Below are 5,870 nucleotides of genomic sequence, written 5' to 3'. Positions count from 1 at the left end.
AAAAATTCATATCAATGTGTTGTACAATAGAGAAAAACTAAAAACTACCTAATATGTCAACAGTTTTGGAATTATTACATCAGAGAACATAATAGTCATTTTTAAATTAAGATTTTATTTATTTATATTTAGAGGGGTGGAGAAGGGAGGGAGAAAGAGGGAGTGAAACATCAATGTATGGTTGCCTCTAGCACACCCCACACTGGGGATATGGCCTGCAACCCAGGCATGTGCCCTGACTGGGAATCAAACCAGGGATGCTTTGGTTCACAGGCCTGCATTCAATCCACTGAGCTACACTAGCCAGGGCCAAGACTCAGTCTTAAGAAAAAATCCTGAAGGGCTTCAACTTAAACTAGCTGAAGTTTGATTTACAGCTGTTCTTCACCCAGTTCCAGCCAACCAGGAATAAGTTAAATATAGTTTTGCCACCTCAGCTGATGACAATAGTAGCAGCTTTCCAGAACTTGGGCCTCATTTGCACTAGTTGTCAGCATCACAGCTGCTAAAATTACCAAAGATTTTAGAACAGGTCCTCTACCCTCTCAATGGGAGGGCTAGGCTTCACCCTAGAGATCAGTCCATCAGGCAGGCTTCATTTACGCTTCTTCTCCTGTGTGCTGGTGAACCCAGAGTCTAGGAGCTTCTTGCTGTCGTATAACTGCCAAGCATGCACTTGAACTGCCAGCACCAACACCAGGTACATGACGGACACCGCAGAAAAACCGAAGAGGAAGTGGTAGGCCTTGCTGTGGCAATAGAGCTGCTGTGCCGCAGGGAACATCTCCATGCTGCCATAAATGAGGGGAACGATGGAAAAGAGCCCCATGCTGATCATGGACAGCACCAGGTAGCTAATGTTGTTGCAGGGAAGGAGAGGAGGCCCAAGAGAGATGGCACAATGCTCAGCAAATACGGGTACTTCCATTGATAGGGTATGGCCACCTGATCATGCGACAAGAGCCTTAGGTGTCCCACACTCATCTTGGCAACCAGCAGCAGCCATATGACCAGATGCACGTAGATCAGCCTCTTGATTTCATACTTGAGGTTCACACTCATCTGGCAGTGCATGGCCACATGCTCCCAGTGCTGGAAGTCGCTGCTGTCTGTGCCCGCACCTCGCTGGCTGCCCAAGACGCCATTGGCCCTGCCCAAAACCCTGGAGCCCCTCACGCTGACCCACTGCTGCCTGCAGGCTCTGTTCGCGCGGTCTCATAATAGTCTTAACATAACAGTTAGAACTCTCCTTAATTCATAAAACATTACTGTTAATATTACATAGAAACCATTAGAATTAAGGCTGTGATTACCATGGCAAATATAGAAAAGTATAATCAAGTAAAGGCTGCACAAGTGTGTATCTGTAACCATGAAAACATTAAAGTAAGGGTTTTTTCTTAAAAGGGAATATGATAAAACTTCAAATGGGGTTTGGTGGCTATCAGGTCTTTCGCTTATGTCTTTTATACATTTTAAGTTTTTATTTTTCTGTAAAAATAATTTTAAGATAAAAATAAAATCAACAGGTATGCATATCTGCAACTCATTTCAAGGTTTGGTGTGGCACTAGCTCATTTGTGAAAAGTGAGAATTCCAAGTAAGTGATATAGGACACTTCAGTGACTGCAGATGTGGTCCTTCGTTGTGAAAATGATGGGAAGATACTTGCAGAAAGGCAGAATGCTGCTGGCAAGGCCACAGGGCATTCTGGGCTGAGATTTGCCTGGTAGAATTAGGCTTCTATATTGTTAACAAAACAAGTCATTCTATTGCTTGAAGGTAAAGGTCAATTTTGAGATTAAATTACTCAAGTGTTTGATTTCAGTGTATGTTGCTGTTCCTGCGACTTTGTTAACTCCATTATTTTGTTAAGTTCTCACTGGAGCCCTCCGGAACATGAAGTCTATTCCTGATTCGAACTTTGTTGATGAAGGGTTCTTTTCCTTTCTGATTTCTAACAGTATATATTTTTCTCACTCTGGCACCAACTTTTTTACAATTTCACCCTCCTTTTTTTTAATGATAAGCTATTTTAAAGATAGAACTTTGATATATGATATCTGATCAAATACAGACCTGTTTACAGGATACTGATGACATTGTTGCTCATAACACCTGCTAAATTTCTCAGATGGTTCTTTTGAGATGAAGGTTAAATAATTCATATTTATAGAAGCTTAACTGAAAGAACAGCCATGCCCATTACATTTCTATGGCACACCAGCAATGCCCATGCTTTTCAGTTTTTGGTGATGCTTATCAGAGTTGTCACTGTATTTTTATCATTAAAACATCTGGCTTACAGGGATCCATTATAGCTTTATTAAAACACAGCAGCACAACTTAGGTGGGGGGCACTTATAGCTCATTTCTTCAAATGAAATTGGAGTTTTATGAGGGGTATATCCTTGAAAAAGTAAAATATTAAATTTTACCACGTGGTTAAAATTCATCATTTGATGAAATCATTTGTTTTTGTACCATAAAAAGATATGAAATGAAGAGTCTTTTGCTTTGTTTTCTCTCAAAAAGCAAATCAAATTCCTGGGATGCCAAAGCTGCAGTAATACCTTTGCTGTGGAGTGTGTCCCAAGTTCATTACTTCTGTGCTGACTGCCAGCTCCTTGCATACCACAGCATAAAGAATGCTTTCCTATTTACATTCTATTCTCCAGCTTGAGGGAAAAGGATGCAAACATCACAACAAGCACAGTGAGAAAGATGATTTTAATATCTTTGCAACTGATCCTCGAAACATTCTTGAAATACCTCTTTCCATGGTCCTTTCATAACACTTCCCAGCCTGGGTCATGTGCACATAATCTTAGGGGAGCGGGAGCCTCAAAAAGAAAATTGAAATAGCTCCCAGCCAGGGAGCTATATTCATCTGTTAGAGATGCTAAAAGAATGATAGATTTCAGATTTACTTCTGAGCTCGCTTTCACAGTCTCTATATTTACATAGGTGAAGTGAACACAGAGTGAGACTGTGCTATCAAAGAGCATGTTTTATCCAGTATGTCAACCATGAAAGAAAGAAAAGACAACTTTCATCCAATACCTAGAGTGAGGACCCAGAGCAGAAGGTACAGTCTCAGTTTGCTTCACTTTTGCCTCCTGTGACTTGTGAGAGTGTATTAATCAGCACTAGCTTTAAATCAAAGATATTCAATAAATGCTCATTAATCATTGGTTGTGGTGTGATTTTAAAGCATTTAGAAAAAACTGTTGGACACAAGTCACAGGGACTAATCACATCACTGCAAAACCAGGTACTTTTCAACTGGGAAGATGGTAAAGTAACAGAGCATTTTTTAAAGTGGGGTGTTGTCTGATCCACTCCAGGCAGAAATATACTCCTATGGGATTTATTTTCTTTCATGATGATGAACCATCTTTTTCTCTAACTTAGGTGGCAACACGTCTTTTAGAAAGAAAATGTTCTGCTACCTCCTGAGTGCAAAAAGAAAAGGGTGAATGAAAGTGATTATAATGTGATGAGGTAGGCCAGCATAGAATGTTTGATCTAGAAGGGTTGCAACTCATTATGAAGATGAACAGAGGTGCAGAGTATTTAAGTATTTTGCTCAAGGGCACTGAGATAGTTGGGATGGACTGGTGGTGTGTTATCCATGATACTAAGAATCTAACATTTACGGACGTCTAGGCTTCTGGTCTCACCCTTTTTATTATTTCATGCAGAATTCATTGTCACTGAATCTATACTGGAAAAGCCATAAAGAATATTTCCTGCATTGTGTTTTCTCTAGGAAAATTCAGTTTTCATCCTTGATTCTATGTTCAGTTTGTACTAGAGAAGAATGTTAGAAGAATCAGCTGGAGAGCAAGGCCATTCCACTGGAACGTATACTCTAGTGTTATCTGCAAAGGAGGCTGTGGGGCTGATGGAAGTTTCCTTTATGAGAATGAACCCCTTTATCACAGGCATTGTATTCTACTATTTACTTGGAATATATTGAATAAATGTAAATAGCAGCACATAAAAATGATTCTTGGTTCCTAAATCTCATATTTATATAAATATGCATATAACTAGATATTAGAATAGTATAGTAGAATAATGTTGGAGCTTTATTCTTCTACAACTGGTTTGAAATATGCTTTAAAAATTAAAATAGTATTCTCATTATAATACTGGCATTTAATATGATAAATGCAGTGAACAGAGATTATCCTTCAATAGTTAACTGAGTACCTAATTAGGCTTTCTCAAATGCAATTACTACCTGGTTGTATGTTAAAGTCTACATTACAAAGGTTTTAACACAAGAACAGTGACCAAATTTTCCACCCAAACAAAGAAGTGGTTGTTTCCCGTCTTTCTACAGGTGATGAAAATAATGTGTTTACAATGAACTCCCTGTTTGAGTTAGAATAACACACATGGTAGTGGTTTCCAAAATTTACTAGACAAATAATAGGTCATCTTTTGAAGACATGCTATATAAATATTCATTTCCTCGTAGTCCTGTGCCTATAAACTTTGAGAGTTTGGAAGTGTCAGTGCTACAACACCTCCTTTAAAGGCTGTCCCTATGTTCTTACTTCCAAATTAGTCCTTGTTCGGTCTATAAAGTATAAGCCAGACCACTCAGAGCAAGGTCATGCATCCTGGGCAACTCAGAAGCTACCAGCTGGGGATGGGTGGGGGAGGTACACAAGTGCTGTCTACTCTTGCAAAAAGCCTACAGAACACTAAGAAATCCTCAATTTATTAGCAGAAATTATTTCCCCTTGATGTGTTAACAAATGTTATACATATCTAATGGCACAACTTCTGCTAGGACAGCACATATGTTTTGCATTTAAATAAATAGGAAAATAAATTACTTATTATTAAATCAATGCCAATTAGTGGCATGATGTTTAATGGTACAGAACTGAATGAAGAGAAATATTAAAGCATATATGTTGGTAAGTAAGTTAGGGATTACTGCTCTAACCCTTTTTTAAAAAGAATTCTTAAAAAGATTTTAGTTGTTCTTAGAGGGGAAAGGAGGGAGAAAGAGAAGGAGAGAAGCATCGGTGTGTGAGAGGATCATCATCCACTGCCACTGCGTGCGCCCCAACCAGGACAGCCCACAGCTCAGACACGTGCCCTGCCCGGGAATCAAACCAGTGACCTTTTGCTTTGTGGACAACACCCAACCAACTGAGCCACAGTGGTCAGGGCTGTTCTAAACCCTTTTCTTATATAACATTTGATCCTACAGCTTATTATCTGTTAGAATCCTGTCAAATGAAGAAATGAGTGAGTGCATGAGTCAGGATCCATTTTGCATTGGCTCTGAAGGTTGATCCTTAGTCAATGCAAGAGAACATGCCTCAGTTACAACTGGCGTGTGTGTATGCTATTGGTACTTGTGAAACCTCAATGCAAGATTGTCTAATAACTATGCAGTATACCTTAAACTAATACAAAATAGTATTAAATGGTAAACTATAAATGAAAAATTAAAGGAATTTGAAAATCAAAATCTGGTGTATAATTTAGGGTTTCATATGCAAAAATCCACTAACCAGGATTAATTAAAATATGGCATTTTGCAACCAGAGAGCTATATGACTATAGTTTCAGATTTGATCACTGCCTTGTTCCCTCTCATAGCATGTGTGTGCCTAATCTCTGCAGCCAGTTTATAGTTTACTTACACGCTCGGGAAATGCATTTCTTAATCCAAGATTTATGGAAGAGTCAGCTCCTATGTGTTGGCGAATTCACTCTTTCACTGAGCACAGAGGGAGAACTCAATGCTAAATGAATGAAGGCACAGTGTGACCTTTAAGGAGCTCACAGTCTAAGAAACTGAATGACTGAAGGTTATGATTGAACTGACTGTGTGAGTT

At 39.0% G+C, this 5,870-nt stretch overlaps 1 pseudogene; it reads right to left on the bottom strand.

Annotated features, from left to right (window-relative positions):
• Positions 1-512: 512 nt before the first annotated feature.
• On the bottom strand, positions 513-1,113 carry LOC112302730 (protein jagunal homolog 1 pseudogene; annotated as a pseudogene).
• Between the last annotated feature and the right edge of the window lie 4,757 nt (positions 1,114-5,870).

Source organism: Desmodus rotundus, chromosome 1 (assembly GCF_022682495.2).
Source record: "Desmodus rotundus isolate HL8 chromosome 1, HLdesRot8A.1, whole genome shotgun sequence".
NCBI classification, from domain to species: Eukaryota; Metazoa; Chordata; class Mammalia; order Chiroptera; family Phyllostomidae; genus Desmodus; species Desmodus rotundus.
Note: the sequence above shows the minus strand (reverse complement) of the source record. Positions and strands in the feature narration are given on the sequence as shown.